At 37.8% G+C, this 23,948-nt stretch overlaps 1 protein-coding gene across 1 annotated transcript in view; it reads right to left on the bottom strand.

Moving 5' to 3' along the window:
• Positions 1-23,089, bottom strand: part of LOC129749802 (calphotin-like) — a 321,578-nt gene extending 298,489 nt beyond the window's left edge. The window contains exon 1 of the mRNA XM_055744893.1: positions 22,917-23,089. The gene's annotated coding sequence lies outside the window, so the exon portion shown is untranslated. The remainder of the gene's footprint in view (positions 1-22,916) is intronic.
• Between the last annotated feature and the right edge of the window lie 859 nt (positions 23,090-23,948).

Genomic DNA, 23,948 nt, shown 5'->3' with positions numbered 1-23,948 from the left:
CTTGATTTATGTATATTTTCCTGCTAAAAAATCCTACCGATTTGTCTTGAAAACCTCCTGTAGTTAGGAACTCTAGCTTATAACCACAAAGTCGACCATTTTTCCGGTTTAGAAACCTGCGGCTGCCATACATCATTCGAGGAGAGAGAAGAGCGGCGAAGAATAACAGTTCCATTTCCAGTTCAAAATCATCTTTTTCCAGTCCGCCCGCGTGTGTATCTATTTATATATGTTTATTTGATTGGCTTTATCCCGCATAAATGTACGGAACATGCACTACACAGAGCGCATTCCGCCGACTATCAGCCTCCGTTCGGGATTTTCTCCTCCTCTGCCCGCTCCGTTTACGTCACACAAGTAAACATATCGGTGGGAAAACGGCTTGCTGCAAGTCTGTAGAAGAAAAGTGTCCAAAGAACCATACCCGAAGAACGGTAAGAACGGCACCACAACAGCGTCGTCAGAGTGGCACCGAAAAAGGCGTATATTTATGTGTTATTACCGGGATGATTATACGGTATTGATGGCTTTGTTTATTACCCCACTGTACCGGGCAGAGCTGATGGCCCACAGTTTTACGGTTTTCGGCGGGGTCCGGATCTGTTGCGCGCTCCCCGAACTCTCTTGGAAGTGCAACATCGTTCCTTACACTGCTGCTGCCGAGAGTGTTCCACCCATTCATAGCCGGGCACGAACAGCTTGCTTTCTTGCTTGCTTGTGGTGTTTTTTTTATCCACAACCGCCATCGGAACAAGGAAATTTCGTGATGCCAGCTTCTGGGTTTCAATTTTCCGCTCTCTTACATTGGGAACATGACGGGATTTAGCAGCCATACGTACACGTACATAGATGTTACTTAGCAGCCTCGATAACTTCGTTTGTCGTCTTTGAGCGTCGTTCGCACCTGAGTGTGTCTCGTTTTCGGTGCTTCCGACTGGAACCATATACCTATCTGACACCAGGCGTGGGTGTCGTGTCAAATAGTGCCGAGAGATCGAAACAAGGATTTGTCCTAAGCCAACGGAAGCCACTCCGTCGTAGGTCTCAACTGTAGGAAATTTATACCGATATCAACCGTTTCGAGTATTCTCTCGACCTGGAAATGTTTCGGTGCAAGAAAACTTGTTGCCGCAGTATTACGTTTACTTACACCTCATTGATACCGTGCAGCTCAATGGCGGACTTTAGGGCGCCATCTAATTTACACACCGTCGTGAAATATCGGGTACCGACATCAGAAGGCAGTGTTAGTGGGTTCAGTTTCGTGTAGATAAGCCTTCGTTGTCGGCTCAATATCCTGGCTTAATGATGTTTCCTATGTAATGTGATCCTAATTATAACCGGTAGGAGTAGGTCACGGTTATCCCGAGCAGACTTTTATGGCAAAATTATAGCAAATTTTGCTATCACGCCCTGAGAGCCAAATGTGCTCTCATTTTGCTTGACATAAGGTGGTACACAGCAAAAATGAGAGCACAAATTTCCATACATGGTTAGCAAAGTGATGCCTAATTTTGCTAAAACTGAGACCCTAACTACACCTCATTTTCCGAGAGCTTGGAGAGCCTAATGATGCCAGTATAAGGCATCACTTAATTCTTGTTTATAGCATAAGTTGACATCAATAAGCTATCAACAATTTCGAAAAATGAAAGCAGCAGGAGGTTCAGTTAAGGCTTCAATAAAAGCAAAATTTGGCATTACTGTGCTATCCTTTTAATTAATATTTTGCTTTTAATTTACTGTGTTCATCTACCTTAAGTCAAACGGAATGTAAGCTAATTTGGCATTCAAGGCGTGATAGCAAAATTTGATGTTATGTTGCCTTTAGTTGCCTTAAATTATGTAACGAGTTAACACTTAATACTAATATTAAAATATGTGCTGTAGGTTGATAATACCTAGTTGTGTCGGCATATGGTATAGGATTTGGTTGTCGCTTATAAATACGCAGGAGTTTTCTGGTTCAATCAACCGAAAGATGCTCCGACACCACACCTCAAAAACGGCGAATTCGGTCCATTTTCGGATCCGATCCAGAAAATCGACGATTTCCACTAAAAAATGTGTTGTATGTATTTTCTCCATCATATGGTTTTGTCCGACACAGGCAACCTAAAAAAACTTCAATTTAGTATTTTTCAAAACATTGTTAAGTCACGCTTTGTTAAATATAAAATATTAAAATTTATAGAAACCTTGATTCAAAACTTAGAGACAGCTGAAATTACAAAAATATGCAATCCGAACGAATATCAATCTTATAACTATTTCACTTTTAAAAAAACTGTCTAAAATATCCAAAAGTTTAGTTTACCATACTGCCACTACTTGAAAAAAAAGTTGATAAAGATTTATGTATTCATTTTTTTTTTTGCATAGTACTTAACGATATAATTTAATAAAAATAGTTTGCTCTAGTCATTTCTTAAAAAAATCAACTTGTCATATAGCCGCATAAGTGTCCAATATGTCAAACATCATGACATTACTGCCTAAGATTTTGTCAAATTACAATATTTGCTACCATGGCTTTAAGGTAAATTTATGTATCATTTTGCCCTTATAACGGTGGTAAAATGCTAAAATTTGAGTTTCGTTTAGAAAGAATGTCCGTTTTTAAACTGTAGTTGATCATTAATTTATTAGACTGACTGACTTAAAAAATGTTCCAACGTTCGGAGTACATTTTATATTCTAATGAAACATGCGTAGAAGATGAATATATAGAAAACCGCCTTAAATTATGCAACAACAAAGAACATAACAATTTTCGTTACATGTCTGAACCATGAATATTAATCCACTTTTTTGCATAATTAAAGGCGATTTCCTATGTATATATATACTTATTCTACTTCTATGCATTTTTATTAGTATATAATATGTACTCCGAACGTTACTACATTTTTGTTCAGTCTAATGAATTAATAATTAACTACAGTTTGAAAACGGACATCACCACAGAAAGCAACAATTCGCATTACTATGCGAACAGCAAATGAAAATAAAAGCCAAATTTTGGCAACGTTCAATTTTTTTTTTTCAAGAAAATTTACAGCAAGCTGAAATTCTTCCCAAGGCAGCGTTCCATCATAATTCGGAAAAATAATATCACATTTGTATGAGACATCTTTTCATGTTTTAAAATAGCGCCTTTTTCATGAAATGGTCTAAAGCTAGTTCATGGAATTTGATTTTCCTAGGCATAATTATAAGAATACTTATGCTAAAAGAACGAATTGAGGTTAAAAATTTATCAAGTTGTTGTATGTGAATAAATCCTTTCTGTAAATAATAAAAGCTCTGATAACTGGTAATACAAAACAATAAATTGTGATTGAGAAATTAAAAAAAAAAAGTTTCTCAGAACAGTTCTAAAACCGCATGAGATTTGATTTTTGATCAAGATTTTTAAATTCCAGAAACCTTCCTTGTTTCCCTGCTTGTTCGTTGTGATTTCAAAAGGTAATCGATGAATAGTTTCGTGATTGTTTATCTATCAATGATTGTTGTTTTCACCTCAAAATTGACAAATGCCCTAAAGTAGATATATGTAATTGATTTTGACACTTTGATTGCAGTTGGTTCAAAACATAGCCTTACTGAGGGAGCTTCATACAAATGTTTTAGTTCTTGAGCAGGTGTAAAGTAATGTTTACTTTTTGTTATTTTTTTTTTTTAAACCTTTTTACAGATGCTTTCATATTTTTCTATTCTTGAATTCGTTTTAAGTTGAAGCTACCGAAGCGGTTGATTTTTACATACTTTTTCATATCACTTATTAGGTGGTATGTGCCTTGTATACCTTGTCTAAGCTCGAATTCAAGAATGGCAAAATTTGGAAGTATTTTTTTAACTAGGTATGAAAAAGTTTGAAGAAGCAAATACATTACACCTGCTCCAGAATTAGAATAACGTTGCTAATCTTAGTATTTGACTAACAAAACTTCTCAAAAATAACAACAGCAATTGCTTTCACCTATTGAGGCTGTCTCAACAGCAACAGACAACGAAAGTCGTGTCAACAACATAGCCTTAGTCGACTAGGCTTAAGTACACATCTAGCCCTATTCTTACTAAATAGAATTATAAGAGATATGCCTTCTTGAATTTGATACCTTCTAAACGCGAATTGCAAATGTTAGGTATGGTTCAACACAAGAAGCGCAAAATGGCTGGGTGTGAACCATGAATGCTAGTTCCTAAATGCTTATACAATTTATCCACAGTTGGGAAAAATGAGGATACTTGATTCCTCACCTATATCTAGAAACTGGAATGTCTTTTAAAGATCAAATGTTCAAGAAAATTTGCCAAACAGAACTAAACAAACAATTTCTAAATTAAATATTTCCACTAGAGGAAACCAAACTTACCAAATATTCAGTGAGCAAGAAAATCTCTTTATTGGTTTCCACCGGAATATTAACTTGATTCCGCTTCCAAAAAACAGTTCGTCCCGCAATGTTATGATCTATGAAATCACTTTTCCTGAACAGGAAGCTGGGATTTATCAACAGGAACATGAAGTACTTTGCCAAATCCTTTGCCCTCGGTTCTAATCGCAGAATTTCAATCCGACTTAGAAGCCCCATCGCTTTGAAGTGCGTTAAATCCATTCCGGGAGATCCAACAGCAATCAGGTCGAAGAAACTAAATAGTACATTAACGTTAAGATTTTTTGTTGAAGAATTATAAACTTACTGTGATTACCTACCTACAGAAATGAACAAAACTGCGAAACTGCCATAAAACTGTCAATTTTCTAATTCTGTTTATTACAGCCACAGCTGCTACCGGAAATTTGTTTACTTTTCACCTCTTTTCACAGTTTGTTTTGTCCACGGTTGGATCAGTGACATCGATTATATGTCTTGGAATAATTCCGTTTGCATCAGAAAAGTAAATTATTTTTTTCTTCTAAAAGAAAGCAAGATGAAGTGAAACTTTATGAAATTTGATACACAATTTAAAAACAGCTCTGTTAAATTTTATGACTCGTTCTATTTTCATGGTTTCGTTTGAAAAATAATGATTAATACGTTTTGCTCGCATTGGCTCGATCCTTCAGCCGGGATGGATTTGATTTCTTTTTTTTCGTTTCAGAATATTTCAAATGTATGAAGTAAATCATACTTTTACATTTAATTCGAAGTTAAACTGTTATGACAGATCGTATAAAAATATTTATATAAATAACATTATTTATATACATAAAACGATGAAAAACGGTACTTTCAGCTTTAAAAAATTATTATTAAAGTAAATCTTCTTTCAAATTTGTTAAATTTTATTATGATAGTTCATTTTTCTAATGAACTTATAATAAACAATGTTTTGGTATTTGACTTAACGTAAGTTTGTATTCAAGTCAAAATAACAAAATAAAAATAAAATTTATTTATTTTATTAAATTTTCCAGAGAAAAAGAGTTTGTTAGTTTTAAACTCCCAATCCTTCATATAAGTGTTAGTATTGGGGAGAGTGGGGTAACGTGGGCCATGGGGAAACATGGGCCACTCTAAATATCTCAGCTGTGTGTTAAAAATCTCAATCCAACTGCCGTCGTCGTCGCTTTGCGCAAGCTGGTTTTCCCCGCAAAATTGCATTCGTGTGAGAACTAAAGTACATGACAAAAATATACTCATACGCTTATGATCTGGGTTTTGTCATGTTCTTTCACGTGGAAAAGGAACTTTTGATAAAACATCTTTGTCCATCATGTTTTGTCCATCTTTTCTAATGCGATAGAGATGAACAAAAATGCTACATAAGGAATTTTGCCGAAACGTTCGCAAGCCAGGTTTTAGGAACTATTCGATCATAAACAACTCTCTTTTTTATTTCCTCATCTGGAATTGTTTTAAAATAACTAAATGAATTATGAAATTCCAGTTTACGGTCAACTCATATACTTTGCACGTTATCTTGTCAATTTGGATTTGGTGGCCCACGTTTCCCCACAGTTTTTCTAATCCAAAAAAATGACATTTTAAGACAGTCAGAACTCGGGAAATTAATGTATTTGAAAAAAAAAAACAAAAAATTCCTAATAATACCTTAAATATGTAGAAAACCTTTCCATTTATTTTTTTTTTTCAAATGTTTTATAATAAAGAAGTTATGAAGCAAAGCAAAAAAGTGGCCTATAGTACCCCACTCTCCCCTACTTAAAAAAAATCTCCCATAATTTGAAAGCTAAATTTCGTGCAATGTTTTCAGTTGCAGTTATTCGTACCTAAATAGTAGAGCCTCATTTTACTTGAAATTGATGATTGAAAATTAATTATTGGTGTGGTAGGGTAGTTTTAATGTAACAAGGGTAGATGAGTAAGTAGTTTTCAGTTTGTATTTTTGAAATTGAGGACTTTAAAGTAATATTTATTCCTTAATATTCAAATAAGTTATGCCTAATAATTTTTTCTGGAATTTGAAAATTAAACATTTAAACTTGAAAAATTTCTGATTTTTTTTTGTATTTTTATGAATTCGGCTGCATTTGTTGGGTGCTTTTACTTACATACAAAAATTAACACCTTTATGGAATTGATTAAGTCATTTTAGAATATCCAAAACCACTAAAGCCTTAATCCTTATTTGTAGTTACATAAATTGTTCATGAAAATTTATGATATTTTCCTAATGCCTTATTTTACTATATCGTAAAATTCGAAGCATAAGGTGTTATCACTGTTAATATTTTGCTATTGATGCCAAATTCTGATATAACAATTTCATTTAGAGAGTCCATTTCCCGATACATACATTGTACAATGTTTGAATAAATAATTTTTCTACACCTTGATCATGTTTTTAAATTACCTTATAGATTATGTATAATTTTGATTCCAGATTCGGGTTTTTTCTTTGCTAAATAAATGAAGGATACCTCAATAACACCTAATTTTGCCACTGGGTAATTGACAGCATATAATGCTATAACTTTGGTCTCCGGTTAGTTTTTTATGTTAATATTGTATACCTCAATGATTGCTAATTTTGCTATCAGTACAAATTCTACACCAAACTTTGCTTGAACTTTGCTGTTGAAGCCTAAATTTGGTCTTAGTTTGCTGGCAGAAAAATATTTTCGAGGCCTTTATGCCTGTTTTTGCTCTCCAGAAAAATTCGACACCAAAAAATGCTATCAGTTTGCTGTTGACACCATATGAAGGTCTCAGTTTACTATCGATTTGGGCATCATAGTCTGCTCGGGATTACTTTACCCTTGTATCTTATTAGAAAGTAGAAATGTTAGAAAGTTGGTAGCCGTTCTTAACAAAAAAAAAGGCGTAAGTTTCTTTATATTAAGAATTTTAAAGGTCTTTGAAAGATTTAACTTAAAATCATTTGTTACTGTACAAAGAATTTCAACAACTGTTCATTGTTATGCGAAAAAAATTTCTACACTTGTTAAAATGTTCGTTTCTCTAGAACTTTTTCCCCAGCCGTAGCAAAAACATCAAAATATGGAAATATTTTTGGCCAGCTTTTTTATTTGATTCAGCTAAAGGGGTTTAAGAGCATTAAAGCTTATTTCGAGGAAACAACTGAAAAGTAGAGTGTGTCATTTTTCATATATTTTTGTAAACTATATCAAAAATCAAATGCTAAGTAAATAAAATACAATTTAAAAAATATAAATATAAATAAAAAGTAAAAGTAATTTTAAAAAATCTGGAATTTTCACCAATTATAAAGGGTGATACGGTCAAAATATGGTCAAGGGAAAACGCGTGTAAATCGGTGAAATCGTTTATTTAAAAAATCAAATTAAATTTCTGTTTCAAGTTCAATTAGTATAAAATTCAGGAAAAATATTCAGTTAGGCTTCCGCTTTTCCAAATCCGAATTGCCGGGCCTTACGCTTGACCCCTGCCATCAGATCTTGTACAGCCACCTTGTCCACCTTCTTCGCCGCAGAAAGCCAGTTTGCCTTGAACTGCTGCTCGTCCTTAGCAGTTTTTTTGGTCTTCTTTAGGTTCCGCTTGGCAATAGCCCAGTATTTATCAATTGGGCGGAGGTCTGGCGTGTTGGGAGGGTTCTTGTCCTTGGGAACCACCTGCACGTTGTTGGCGGCGTACCATTCCATGGCCTTTTTACCGTAATGGCAAGATGCCAAATCCGGCCAAAACAGTACACTGAACCCAAAATCACACTTAAAATACACTTGACATTTCACTTAAAAGTGGGAGTTCAGTGAATTTCTTCATTTCAAGTGGCTCATGTAGATTTCACTTACCCGTCACTTATGTTTCAAGTGACCGAATCAATGTTCACTAACTCATCACATTAGTTTTAAGTGACTGCCACTTGAAATTCTTCTGAATGTCAACTTACTTCGCCGCTCACTTCAATTTCATTACATTCTCACTTAAAATTCACTTGACCCTTCACTGAATTGTCAAATTCACTTGACCGGTCACTTAAAATTGAAATGAATGTACAGGTAGCGAATGACAGCCATGTTGTGAAAGATTGTTTTTATTATGGAAACATAACAGAATTGTGTATGAGCTGGTAGGTGCAGAAAAAGAGTCATTTATAAGTTTCATAACAATTATATACTTCCAGAGCCCGAGAAAAATAGCCTGTAAGGCGGATAATACGTCGTAGTGCAACTATTCATCCGAAAGAGGGGCCAAAATATAAATCGGCAGAAGTTGTAACTTCTACAGAGCAACTATGAATAAATTGGCCATTGTGGAAAAACTTTGTTGGATGTTAGTTGTGATAAATTTTCACTAATCAAAATATTTCAATTTAATTTTTATTTTTCTTTCTGTCCTTCAAAACAGGTTTCGGAAATGCTTCCCGATGGTATTTTTATTCTGAAATTTTCAAGAACAGTGCAAATAAAAGTAAGTACATATCATGAAAATGAAACCTCGAAACATTATTAATTTAATTTTTTTATTTTCAGAAAAAAATCAACCTAAATTTTGGGAAAAAATCGAAAAAGTGAATGAATATTTTAAGTCAAAACTTTGATATGAACCCATCAATAAATTTGTGAAAAAACAATGTATTTTTTCGAATTCGCAAATAAATAAATAATTGTTTTGATTAAACGAAGTTTATTGATCATTGATATTCCAAAATTTCATCTTAAAATCACTATTACTCAAAGATTTAATAGACCTGAGCATACATTTCATATTCACTTCAGGCTCACTTAGAATTCACTTCGTCACTCACTTGAAATTGACTTGACCAGTCACTTAAGTGAATATCACTTGACGGTCACTTAAAATTCACATGAATTCACAAATGGCGAAAATTCACTCCAGAGGTCACTTACATTTTAAGTGAAAATTATTTTCGGTGTACGGAACAACCGTGTTTCTCCAGGGAAGGCAGCAGACGTTTATTCAAACACTCTTTTACGTAAATTTCTTGGTTGACAGTCCCGGAAGCTATGAAAATGCTGCTTTTCAAGCCACAGGTACTGATGGCTTGCCAAACCTGATATTTCTTCGCGAACTTTGACAGTTTCATGTGCTTGAAAATATCTGCTACCTTTCCCCTTCCTTTTGCCGTACCAAACTCCTGTCCCGGAAGCTACTTGTAGTCGGCTTTGACGTAGGTTTCGTCGTCCATTACCACGTAGTCAAACTTCGTCAGCATCGTCGTGTACAGCCTCCGGGATCGCGCTTTGGCCGTCGTATTTTGTTTATCATCGCGATTTGGAGTCACTACCTTCTTGTAAGTCGATAGTCCGGCTCGTTTTTTGGCTAGATGCACGGTTGTAGACGATACACTCAGCTTATTTGCGGCATCTCGGAATGAGAGGTTAGGGTTTCGCTTGAAACTACCGGCAACTCTCTTTGTCGTCTCAGCGGCTTCCGGTTTTCGATTTCCCCCCGATTCAGACTTCCTGGCTGTCGACAAACGTTCCCCAAACACTAATTACATTTGTAACGTTGATTTGGCAACTTTTAGCGATTTTGCCAGCTTTGCGTGCGAGTAGCTCGGATTTTTGCGATGCGCGAGCAAAATTTTTATACGCTGCTCTTCATCCTTGGACGGCATTTTGACAACTGAAGAGTGAATTCCAGAATCAAAATAGGAGCAACATTCTACACATACACCTTCAAAATGAGGGGTGTTCAGGTTTTTTAAATGCAAAATTGAAAGAAATACGTCAAGTTGATATTGACCAAATTTTGACCGTATCACCCTTTAGATCTAAACGTTTAAAAATGCATTTTAATTTTTTTTTGTCGAAAGAGGAGATGAAAAAACCAAGTGATTTAAAATCCCTAAAAGTCGAAAGCTGAAAATCGCTCACTGTCGGGGCATAATGAGATCCACCTGGGGCAGTATAACCACTATTAACCGGGGCACGATGAGCATTTCGGCCGTGCAAACTAGCAGCATATTCAACTCGATGAAGTCAACTCAATTATAGAGCTATAGCTAGACTGATTTCATCTGACGATTTGGTCTAGTGGTAAGGTGTCGGAGAGGTAATCAGAGGACTTGAGTTCAATTCCTGGTTGAGGCGATGTTTTTTTTTTCATTTATCATTTTTGATCAATGCACTTTGCACTATGAGCAGAGCATACATTTTTCAAACATCATAGTTGACATGGTTGCTGATTTTCCTTCACCATAACGTTTCAGATTTCATTTGATCACTAGTCAAGCTTCAAGGGACTGGAAAAGTATGACTATCGTCATGGATTTCTGTTCGCGTGACGGATGTTATTTTTCAAACCACGTTCGTCAAAGCAAGTTGACGGCGTCGGTTTAAAGCATTAATGTATGATTCGAAAAATTTTGAGTATTTAGATCGAGGAAGGATGACATTCATGGGTACAATTCCTATAAAAAAGAAAAAAAATAAGGAGTATTTGGATTGCTTGTTGGGCGATTTGCATGTTTTTAATCAAATTGTTAAAGATGTTTTTTTTTTATCCAAACAATATTCCGTCACAGTCAAATAGACGACGACGGACAGAAGGCGACTATGATTATTCCGACGCTTCATTTGACTAAAGGTTGAGGCGAGGTTGTTTGCTTGGTTACTCATTTGAAGGCGTCTGTTATGAATGCGACTGCTTTAACTTTTTCACAGTCACAGTTTTATGACTGATGACGGTGACTTTTTTACACTCTGACTATGAGTCGTATCATTCATCAAACAAAGCAAAAACAAAATAATATACATCTGTTTGTAGAATACAAGCAATCCACATACATTCATACATTTTTTTTATGGTGGTTTGTTTAGCGGATGATACGAATAGCCGTACAATGCACCAATCAAAATAATCGATTGTAAAATGTATGGTAAATGAAGATAAAAATCGCCTCAACAAAAATCGAACTCGAGCCCTCCGATTACCTCTCCGACACCTTACCACTAGGCCAAATCGCCAGATGAATTATGTTTGTAGCTCTATAATTCAGTTGATTTCGTCAAGTTGAATCCGCTGCAAGATTCTACAACAGATAAAGGCTCATAGTGCCCCGATCGATAGTGCTCGGTTCGCCTCAAGTCTACAAGTTAAAATAAAAACGCTTTTAAAAACTGATTATAGTGAAAACTCAAAAATGTAATGATGGTGAAACGTGAGGAGCAATGTGTACATCACGCAGCACTGCGTACATTATGGTTCAAGAAGATCCTAAGAACTTAATTTTCGGTACTCAAAATTATAATATTTTCTTGAGAACTTGAGAACCTAGCTGCTTTTTTTTTTAATTTCTGTAAAGATGATAAGGAGATCTCTTTTTTATTATTGAAAAATTAATATCACAGATACTACAAAACTGTTCCTCGTGTGATAATTTATTTGAGAAAATACGTATTCCCTTAGAAAAAGGTGCCCAGTTCGCCCCGGGGGCTCGTTATGGCCCTATCTCCTCCATAAGGAACAATATGAATAGTTTTCACCGAAGAGTGAGTAAGGAAGCAGTATGACTGTTTGTATGCCGCATGACGATGTGGCATAGTGAAATATTTTCTTTTAGAATTTGTTCAATTTGTTCAGAAGGAATCATAAAAGATACAATATTACACCTGACAGTCGGCTACTTCCTGCGCTACTTAAATAATTCTTAAATATCCATTTGACTGTGCCTTATTAGACGCCATTTGTGATACATATAGCCATCATCCTCGCTGTCAGCTTTCTCCGGTCGTTTGCACAAATGAGAAAGAATGGTTGCTGCCTTTATCGACTAATTTATTGGATCGTTCACATTCGCATGGCATCATTTTTATACAGCACACATAAAAACAGATGACACCTCAACAGCTTCTGGAGCAAGAATTGATCAAACAACCGACCACGTAACATCATCGTGTCAACGATCGGTCCCGGAATGTTACGCATTTATACGGGTTGTCCAGGGCTATCAGTTGTGAAAAATGAGGAATTGTTTGAAAAAAACATTTTGAAGAATGTATTGAAAATTTGTTGTTGATGAAACTAAGTATTATCATAAAAAAATTAATAATGGTAAACTAGCTTCAAACTTTTCAATGTTCTAAAAGAATAAACCCAACAATTGAGTATTTTTGGCAACCCTATCTCAATAACTATTGATTTCTCAGGTTTCATCAATTACAATTGAATTTGTTTGTGACCTATGTGACACCAAACTAGATACTGACTGTACTGGGAACAATCAGCACATATTTGAATCTAGAGTGAGAACAAATTAATTGATTAATTGATCATCAGAAATCCTGCCCATATTCTACGCCCTGTCGTCGACTGCATGATAAAACTTTCACACAGCTATTGAAGGCCCCGCGTGTCTGGCAGCAGGAGGCTTATCTTAATTCAATTATTAATTGTTCAATAATCAACCAACAAAGACCCATTTCTGAAGCTAGTTTACTTTTTTTTCCCCACTTTGGTTCGTATTTTATATTGCTCGACAGACCGCCATAACAGACACACAGATAACTCGGTCCCATTTTTAATATGTCCGTCCATTCAGCAACCAGCCTAGCCTGCGATTCAACATTCGTCAGCGCCTTCAGTGGATCCAAATCAGCTCAATTGGAAAAGAATGTGTGCCTCCGATGAAGCAAATGATGTGATGGTTCCTGAGAACTGTATGCCTCGATATGACATTGGAATCCACCAGTGTTAAAAGAAATAAAACGGGGGCGAAGAACAGGAACATCATCATACCCACAGAATGCGAGATGTTTTTTTTTTATTGTGCTACTTGTGTAGCATTTCGGAATGACGATAACAGTGGATTGATTGGATTTGTTTGGGCGAGAATTCCTTAGCGAATTGGTGCACTTGATGTTTGAAAACATGTTTGAAAAACATCATTCCATATTTTTAACGCCTCCTCAGCTTTACATTCGCTCAAAATGTTAAGTTTAGCTCATTTGGTTAACTCTAAAAGGTCGCTCAACGACACTTAAGTCGTATGAAAATTTGTATCATTTGCTCTACGTATACTGCAATATCCTCTTTTTGGTTCTAACTTTTATGCACAAGCATCGATTGCTCTTCAGGTTTGATTTTCTTTGTCTAAACGTAAATTCACACGTTTTTTTTGAAGACCGTAAGATGATACGAGCTACGGAAAAAATAAGGGTTAAAAAAGAGGTTTCTCAAACCGAAGGGTATGCTGTTTCAACACTGTAAAGCCGATTTTACCGCTCAATGTGAAACAACAAAAATGTTTTATCGCCCACCCTTGATATACCTCCATACTTAACAATTTTATTTTCGTAACTCGTATAATCTACGTACGTGTAATATACTTCCTTGAAAGGATATGTGTGAAATTAGGTTTAGATCAAGAATAACAAATTTGCAGAGCAGTTTGGGCCAAAAAACTGGATATAGCAGTTTAGCTGGCAAATTTACATACAAACTTGAGCGTCTTTGAGTGACCTCTTAAGGTCGCGGTACATTTCGGGTGAAAATGAAAAATCTTATTGCGCCAATAACTTAAAAAACGGCATAAGTTGGTTTTTGAACAAAGTAGAATTGATGATTTTGAACTGGTATCAGTGTTCAAAACCTCTTAAAAAAGTTTTTATTTCGATTCCCCGATTTTCAACGTGGAAATACAAACATTGGGGGAATTGTAATAAAAACATTTCTGAGAAGTTATGGTTTTTAGTCTTTTGCTTCTAACTCGTGCTTCGGGCTCATTCCAAACGTATTTTCAGTCAATTCTAATTTTAAAAAAAATCTGTTTGGCGGTTTTTAACTTGCAGTTTACTGATATCTACGGAAACTTTCTTTTCCGCCATTTTACCGAATTCAATCGTGTCCTAAAAAGCATGAACGAATAATAAAACCCTTAGTTCCGACCGCTTTTGCAGGGAATTACAAACAAAATATTTCACTAGTAGTTAGTGTATACTGCAATACTACAATTAATCATAATACATATTTTGAATTGATTTCAATTTCAATGAGTCAATGAAAATTTTATAGAACAACCTGTGATTTTTATCGAACCAAATGTGATGTCTTATAAACAGTCGGCAAGATTGATTTAACCCTTTGTTTCATAAAGATACAATTTTATTTATTTACATAGTATACCGTCTCACGACATAACTTGACGAACATAATTCCTATAATTCACTCGGTCCATGGCAACCGTTCTCCAATTTCTCGGGCACCCCACGTTCGCCAGATCACGCTCCACTTGGTCTAACCACCTCGCACGTTGCGCCCCGCTCGTCTTGTTCCTACCGGATTCGTAGCGAACACTTGTTTTGTAGGACAGTCGTCCGGCATTCTCGCAACATGTCCCGCCCAGCGTATCCGGCCAGCCTTCACCACCTTCTGGATACTGGGTTCGCCGTAGAGTCGCGCGAGCTCGTGGTTCATCCTTCGCCTCCACACTCCGTCCTCCTGTACGCCGCCAAAGATGGTTCTTAACACTCGTAGTTCGAACACTCCGAGTGTACGCAGGTCCTCCTCGAGCAATATCCATGTCTCGTGCCCGTAGAGAACAACAGGTCTAATGAGCGTCATATACAGATTACACTTCGTGCGAGGGCTAAGTCTTCTCGACCGCAGTTGCTTGTGGAGTCCATAGTAGGCACGACTTCCGCTGATAATTCGCCTCCGGATTCCGGCTGGTGCCATTGTCTGCGGTCACCAGTGAGCCGAGATAGACTAAGTCTTCGACTATCTCCAGCTCGTCGCCGTCGATCGTGACCTTGTTATTACTGGACCAGCGGGTTCGGTCGGTCTCGGATCCGCAGGTAACATGTACTTCGTCTTGGACGTATTAATCATCAACCCAATCCTTCCTGCTTCGCGTTTCAGTTTGCGGTAGATCTCCCTCACCGCCGCAGATGATCTGCCGACTATATCAATGTCATCGGCAAAACAGAAAAGTTGACTGGATCTGTTGAAAATTGTGCCCCGCATTTCGCCCACCGCTCGTCGAATAACACCTTCTAGCGCCACGTTGAACATCATGCAAGATAGACCATCACCTTGTCGAAACCCCCTGCGCGATTCGAATGAACTCGACAATTCACCCGAAATCCGCACACAGCACTGCGTTCCATCCATCGTCGCCTTGATCAGTCTAATCAGCTTCCCGGAAAAGCCGTTCTCGTCCATGATTTTCCATGTCGTTACGGTCGATCGTGTCGTATGCGGCTTTGAAGTCGATGAATAGATGGTGCGTATGGACTTGGTGTTCACGGCATTTTTGGAGGATTTCCCGTAATGTGAATATCTCGTCCGTCGTTGACTGTCCCTCCATGAAGCCGGCCTGATGACTTCCCACGAATCTGTTTGCTTGTGGCGTTAGGCGACGGAGTAGGATTCGGGACAACACTTTGTAGGCGGCATTCAGGACAGTGATCGCGCGGTAGTTCTCACAGTCCAATTTGTCGCCCTTCTTGTAGATGGGGCATATTACCCCCTCCTTCCACTCCTTCGGTAGCTGTTCTAAGTCCTAGATCCGGACTATCAACCGGTGTAGGCAATCGGCCAACTTGTCCGGGCCCATTTTGATGAGTTCAGCTGCGATGCCATCCTTCCCAGCCGACTTGTTTCTGTTCAGCTGGCGAATGGCTTCCTTAACTTCACTCATCGTTGGGAGTGGCTCCTCTTCGTCGTTGGCTACGCCGGCGATGTACCTTCTCCCACCGTCTTGATCTCCTGCATGTGCGCCGTTCAGGTGTGCATCGAAGTGCTGCTTCCACCTTTTGATCACCTCACGATTGTCCGTCAGAATGCCCCCGTCCTTATCCCGGCACATTTCGGCTTGCGGCACGAAGCCTTTGCGGGATGCGTTGAGTTTCTGATAGAATTTTCGTGTTTCTTGGGAACGGTGCAGCTGCTCCAGCTCCTCGAGCTCCTCCTCCTCCAGGCGGCGCTTTTTGTCCTGGAAAATTCGGACTCGCTGCCTCTTCCGCTGTCGGTGATTTACCGGGTACCTCTTTGCACTACTGCCGCACATTCTCTTCGTCCATCACCCTCCTACACTCCTCGTCGAACCAGTCGTTCCGTCGAGTTCGCTCCACATAACCGATGACGTTCTCCGCAGCACTGTTGATGGTTGTCTTGATGGTATCCCAACAGTGCTCGAGGGGGCTTCGTCAAGCTCGCCCTTTGCCGACAGCGCTGCTTCGACCGATTGCGCGTAGTCTGCCGCGACCTCAGGTTGCTTCAGTCGCGCGATATTTAACCGAGGCGGGCGCCGGTTTCGTGTGTTGTTCACTACGGAGAGTTTTGGGCGCATCTTCACCATCACCAGATAGTGGTCTGACTCGATGTTGGCGCCTCGACAGGATCTGACGTCGATGATGTCCGAGAAGTGCCGGCTGTCAATCAAAACGTGGTCGATCTGTGATTTCGTTTGGTACGGTGATCTCCAGATGTACTTGTGTGGGAGGCGGTGCTGGAAAAAGGTACTACGTACGGCCATTCGTTTGGAGGCGGCTAAATCTATCAGTCTGAGGCCGTTTTCGTTGGTCAGCTGCGCACTGAACCTTCCAATTGTCGGTTTGAATTCCTCCTCCTGGCCGACCTGAGCATTGAAATCCCCGATGACGATCTTGATATCATGTTTTGGGCAACGGTCGTATTCACGCTCCAGCTGCGCGTAAAATTCGTCTATAGGATCGAACTATGTTTCGAACCTCGGCCATACTTATTTTAAGTTTAAAAAAAGGAGCGTGTGGTTTTTGTACCAATTTATAAATTCTCTAAAGGAAATTTTCCACTTAACAACTTTGGAACCGGCTCGGTTCCACAGCTGAAACAAAAATGATGTTGGTTTTTCAGTACAAAATATTCAATTCTCCAATACAAACTTAAAAGTTGAAATTTACTCATGTAAACGTTACTCCAAAATTCTGCAAAAAATCATGGATGAGTTTTGGACCGAAACGAAGACTCCAGGGTTTGAGGAATTCAGAAATGACCCCAAATAGACTCAGTCTATTGCAATATGTCATAAGATGACTGAGATATGGTATGGCCGATAAAAATTGTCATGTTTATGAAGGGGTGATTCCAAACTTTTGGCCGGCAGTGTATATGCAGTAGGGGGCTCGTATGTAGTAGAAGGCTAATTAAACAAGTTTTTCATCAATAAATGAACAGATTCTTGATATGATGCATATGGAGTTGCGTTTGTTGGCGGATAAAGTTTAAAACAAACGGTAACATTTCGGCAAACATTTTAAACAAGTTGACTCTAAAATAGAGATAACAGTTTTCTCGTGAGTTATATTTTTCCTTTGGATATTCAAAATGGATTGAATGTTCAAATAAATTCATCTACCTAGCGTTATGTGATAAAAAAAGTTAATTGAACCGACATCAAAATATCAAATCGTGCAGATCGTTAAACGATTTAAATGAGCCATTGGGAATGATATTTAAAGCCAACCGATCAGTCATGTTTTGCCGCCATGGTATGTCATTATCACATTACGAGCATTCAAAATCAATAACCGACTAACCGGGCTCATTTCCCTACAGTTGCACCCCCTTAAGCAGGTATACGTATGCAGGCTATAAGCTAACGGACATCCTAAAGGTGGTAGAGCTTCAAGCGAATCACGAAAAAAAGAGGTGCACCCCATCTATAGAGGGCGCTCCTACAGCAATTCGATACGACCTTAGAAGGATGCAACTCCACACCCGCTGTCGTCGTCTTCAATGGATAACCTCCAAAATGCATTCGATGTGTTTGGTGCCGTCAAATATCACAAAACGGTTACGTTTGTTTGGTCTTCAGGAAAGACAAAAAAGACTAACGACGATTTGGACAGGGTCGAAGGGAACTGGCCCCTTCAAATGGAAACCGTTGCATGGCGCATTACTTCGAAAAATGTAGGTACGTCTACATCACACACTGAAAGACGCGCCATCGATGGATTTGTGGATAATATCATCGCGCATGGCAAACACGCGTCAATGCTCTCGCCGGACTTATCACGTTAAGCTGCCACTTTCAAGAGTTGCGATTTTGCTATAAGGTCCGTTGTATGGATTTTATGATTTTTAGAAGACATATACAAAATTTTAATTTAACTTTAACTTTATTGTGTTAAAAACAGTTCTTTCCAAAAGATTTTTTTTGAAATTCTCATGCATCTCTAACACCGGTACCTTTACCCTAAATGGCCATCAATCGCGCTGTGTACAAAAACCGCGCCAAGCTTAACGATGGGCGTCATTTCACATACTGGCCGAAACGTAAACTTCTTCAAGTATGTGAAACATTGGCCAGGAATTCTATAGGCAAACAAGATACCTCCATGAGGGTGATGTAGGCCCATCACGATTTTATATTTGTACAAAAAAGGTTCCAGTTGAAATTGGTTGATCAAAATCAACATGTTTTTCAAACAAATTATCAATTAAACCTTACTCAAATATCAACTTCTATGATCTAGAGAAGCCTTCAGATGTAAAATGTTTCGTTTAGTTAAAAATTTGTGCATACATTCATTACAGTTTATTTACAAATTTTACGACCTAGGTATATTTTGAGCAAACATTTAAACACTTGTTTGACTGCACCAAATTGAACAATTTATTTCTCATTTGACCCGCATACATAACAATTTACTGCTCTATCAGCTGGGGACAGTCAACTGCCACTTAACTTACCCGGGACCGGACTGGATCGGCTGAGTTATTCATCAAATAAAGATGTTCTCCCAAAATTGACGCTTCTTACTTTGATGATGATTCGGTTGCCAGCAAGCCGAAAGCAAGAAGGCACACATCAAAAGAACGAACATCTTCAAATGATTCCAAAGAAAGACGACTCAATCAGTGGATAGGAAAGCATGCCGGGAAAAGAGAAACTCAGAGCCATTCGTAAGTGACACCATAAGTTAAAGATTGTCAGCAAGACTAAATTTTGCAGTTTTTTTTCGGTTTAGTGTTAGCACACAGATCTACGCGAAATAAAAATTACGAGGTGTGTGCTTCGTTATTTCCATCGATTTTATCTATACAGATAGAATTTTTTTTTGCAATTTCCACCCCTATAAAGGAGACTGGGCAAAAATGTATGAAAATTTGTCTTCTGGTGTACACGGATGTGCCATATCCGGTTCGAAGGATCTCAACGAGACAAGAAAAGGTCACCATGGGGCGAAAAAAATCTACCGTGAGAAAAAAATTAAGAACAAAGAAAATGGTTTTTGGTATAAAATAACTACAATGCTGACTTTCAAAACCACAGAGAACTTTTTCTTGTTTCGTCAGGATTTTTGAAACTATATATTACACATCTGTGTACACAAGAAAACCAACTTTCATACTTTTTTGCCCACTCTCCTTTGCCCGCTAATTGAACATTTTTGCCACTCTTTTCCTGGAAATAATACAACTTCTTCAATTCATAACTTTTTTCTCCCACGGTAGAATTGTTCGGCCCCATGCAAACTTTGTCTTATCTCGTCAAGATTTTTCAAATCGTACATTACAGATCTGTATAAACCCAGGAAAACCAAAATGCCCATCTTTTTTTCACAACATATCTGATAAACCTTGAAAAAATAATAAAAAACTCTTTCCGAATTCTCTAGAGGCAGGAATGTTAGCGATTTTCATTAAAAATTCCAATCTAATTTGGAGATGTCATTGTAAAATTTATTCGTTACCTTTAACCTCATCCAAGCAGTATTATGTAGTCCATTTCAAAGTGTGTTGAATGGTTGACCAAAAATGTTAAGACTCACGAAACAGCTCAAATTAGTTTTGCTTCATAATTCTCCCGCGTTACGGTGAACCTATTCCCATGTAAATTTTTAGATCAGATTGCCCAAACCTAATTTGAGTGCTCAGTTACAGTCAAATTTCACTCGGTGCTCTTCACTAGATGAACAAACAATGTACCAAACTTTGAGACTCGCAACAGCCCATCGACCACACCAAAGGTAAAATTCGAAAATAAAAAAGTTGCATAATTATTTTAACTCGGAAAACATCCGAAACGATTTAAACAGCGCAACCCTCAACGGTGTAACAATTGATACACACAGTGTGTATTCAAATCGGGGCTATTTGCCTAAACCAGAGCCTCAAATGGTCCCTCCGCAACTACTAACGGCAGTCACAGCTAAACAGCCACAAAAATGAACCGTCCGAGCCCATAAGCCGGGTAAGTAAACTGTTGGCAATCAGTGGAGATTAAAATTTCGTGCTCACCAAAACAAAAAAGCACATTTTTTGTGGGCTTTATTACTCGGCTGGGGATCAGGTGTTGCGAGTACTATCTTTATAATGAAGTCATGTTACAGCTCATATTTACAAATACATGTTGGATGTGTTAGACTATTAACACTTCATTTCATGTTTTCTTTGAATTGCCCAAGAAAAAAAATTAAAATAAAATAAGATTTTTCATAATTTATATAGGCACTACTTACAATAATTGTTGCAAATTTGTTATTTAGTCATAACTACGAAACGAACACATACAGGATCTCAATGAAACATGTCGCAGCCCTTGGTCTAGAGTCTAGAGGATAGCCTTTAAATCTTCTAAGCCAGCGAGCATGAGATCGAATCCCGGTGCGACGAAAGAAAAAATTGATATTGCTTACTGATTTTTTTGATAAATTAATGAAATAAGGTACACCGGGGTAAGTGGGGACGCGGGGTAAGTGGGGACGGTGGCTATTAAAACAATACTGTCAACTATTTTTTCAAACTTTTAATGCAGAATGTTAAATTCACTTGTAATCTATCCAATAACTGTGAAAGTGATACGGTTCCGACAATAACGGAAGTTTACGGGGACTTTTCGTTAAATTTCTATTTTTAACTACGATGTGGAGTTGATGTGCATCTTTTTCAATCGCAAATTTCTCGTAAACTAGCTGGCTCTTAAAGAAAACCTATACATTGAAACAATCCTTACATTCGGAACAACCAGTTAGGAAAAGAAACGGCGATAAAAAATTTGGAAAAAAGAGTTTATTTTCAAAAGTCTAAAATGTTGTCTCCAAACCCTACCTGGGGTAAGTGGGGACGGCTTTATAAATACTTGATGTTTAGATATTTTTTCAGCTTTTTCTCCTTTATTCAATACATTTTCGCTTTATTTAACATTCGGATCATGAAAAGCTGGAAAAGAACTTGTGTTTTCTGGAATAAGCATATATTTTCGATAAAATCGGATCTCGTGTGTTGCAACATAAATTACACACAATTATCCCTACCATGAATTTTTTCAAAATTTTGGACGGTTCGAGCAATAAAGTAACATATTCAATCAAGAAAACACAAATTTGTTGAAAATTTCCTGAGAAATCAAAGGAAAAATGTACCGTCCCCACTTACCCCATAAAGCGGGGTAAGTGAAGACACCAGCAGTCCATAACAATTCACGTGATAACTTTTTTCGCTTTTCGTCTATCAAGCTCATCTCTTCAGCATTTGTAAACAACATGATCAGCATCACATTGAATGCGATTTTATCAAAATTGATCCACTGCTGATTTTTTAATGATTTTTCAAAGTTGAACTATACGAAAACCCGTCCCCACTTACCCCGGTGTACCTTACCTTAAAATCGGTGATTGGAATTGAAATAATAAAAAAAATCCAAACTGAAAATATGAATCCTAGAATTCAAAAATTAAGAATTTTAAAAAAGAACATTTCAAAATCAGAATTCTGTTTTTCGAAAGAGAAATTATGAAGAAAATAAGTCCTAGTTGAAAGTTCAAAGTTCGTATTGAGAAATATTCGATTCGAAAGATAAAAATATACAGAGGGAATCTAACAGTAATAACACTAACATAATCAGAAATATAAAATAAAAATAATTAAAACAAACAAAATCATAACTGTCCTTAAAGTTTGTCAAGCAGTTCAACCGTGTATGAATCCAGCACCCTTTGCAAATAACCGGGCCGAACAGAACTCCGACAAAATGCACCCATTTGAAGAGAGGGAGTGAATTTCTCTCGCTCTCTTGAAGTTTATTCCTGCTTTGCTCTCTCTCTCTCTCTCTCGCTTCAAAGCTGAAGGAAGGATATTTTTTCTCTCTCCTTTTGCCTCTCCCGTTGCTAACGCAACCGTTCGCTTCACACGCATACACGCATATTGACCATAACGAGTCAAGCAGAGGCAAAAAAATAAGATCACCAGTTCAACAGCACATTCAAACCCTAACTGCAGAGCCTACCACAAGAAGAAAGAATGAGTGGTTAGAGGTTGACGAGGATGAAAACTGTTCTAGCATTTTTTTTTTCATAATTTGTTTCTCAGATATTGAATGGCAAAAATGTTTAATGTATTTTCATAGCTGTTTTTTAACGCCGGAAAGTTCCATAGACTCCCAAGAATAATGGCTGAGATGAAAACATTGATGCTCCCATCCTTCGTTATCCTTTGTGCTCGCTCAACAACAGCTTGCACATTTTTCCTCGTTACCGAAATGGACTGAATTTCTACGCAATTTGCACCTACCTTAGGCCGCACAGAAGTCTGTATCTTCACTTCAAAAATCACTCGATGTTCCGGTGCCCGATTTGGCACGTTTTCAAAAACAATTTCACGCAAAAAACTATCTCACAAATAGAAAATATCTTGCAAACACGAAACGCGACACACACTTTTCGTCCGGGAAAAAACGAACGGCACTTTCAACTAACCGGCCGCGGTTTTGAATCGTAACATTACCGGGCGGGAGCGGAAAAGAGATGGGCTACCCGTGAGAGACGGCAGAAAGAGATAGCACCAGTGAAGTACGAAGCGACGCGGCAGAATTTTGAAGCGAGGCGTCGGAATTGTCTATCGTGACTGGAACAAATTGTCGTCTGAAAATTACTATATTTGTGCGAAATAAGGGAAGTCGGAGTTCCGACTTGAAATTTTTTATTTAAGTCGATTGCAAATACTCAGCTTATTATCTTATTATGATCGCCGCTGGGATATATTCTTATTTAATTTTTGGCATTTCGGCGAGTTATGAAAATGCCAGGTAGAATGTTTAGACAGAAAATGAAAGTATTATAGGTGGAAAGATCAACGCTAGAGCGCTTTGGGTAGAGGAAATTGAATAGTTGCTGAAAATGTGAGCAGGGCTTTTGTTTTGTGAACAGCTTTTGAGCTACTTGCGTGATTCTTTGCCCCTTGCCGTTTCAATATTGATAGGAAGCGATGAAGAAACCCATCGCATTCCTACCCACATTGAAACAAGGACGGGTCGAACACATGAGATTGTGTCCGACCGGGCAATAATACTTTCATTTTCTGTCTAAAAATTCTACCTTGAATTTTCATAACTCGCCGAAATGCCAAAAATTTAATAAGAATATAACCCAGCGGCGATCAAAATAAGATAACAAAATTACTTGGCTAAAGAAGGGGGGAAATGGGATAACAAAAATTACAACACAATTCACCGCAATGCATGAGGCAAAAAAGTAAGGCATCGGATGGATAATATGCGAAACAAAAAGTAGCAACCATCCGATGTACCTGAAAAGTAGCACGCAT

This window comes from Uranotaenia lowii, chromosome 2 (assembly GCF_029784155.1).
Source record: "Uranotaenia lowii strain MFRU-FL chromosome 2, ASM2978415v1, whole genome shotgun sequence".
In the NCBI taxonomy this organism is placed as follows: domain Eukaryota; kingdom Metazoa; phylum Arthropoda; class Insecta; order Diptera; family Culicidae; genus Uranotaenia; species Uranotaenia lowii.
This window is presented reverse-complemented; position numbering and strand designations above follow the sequence as displayed.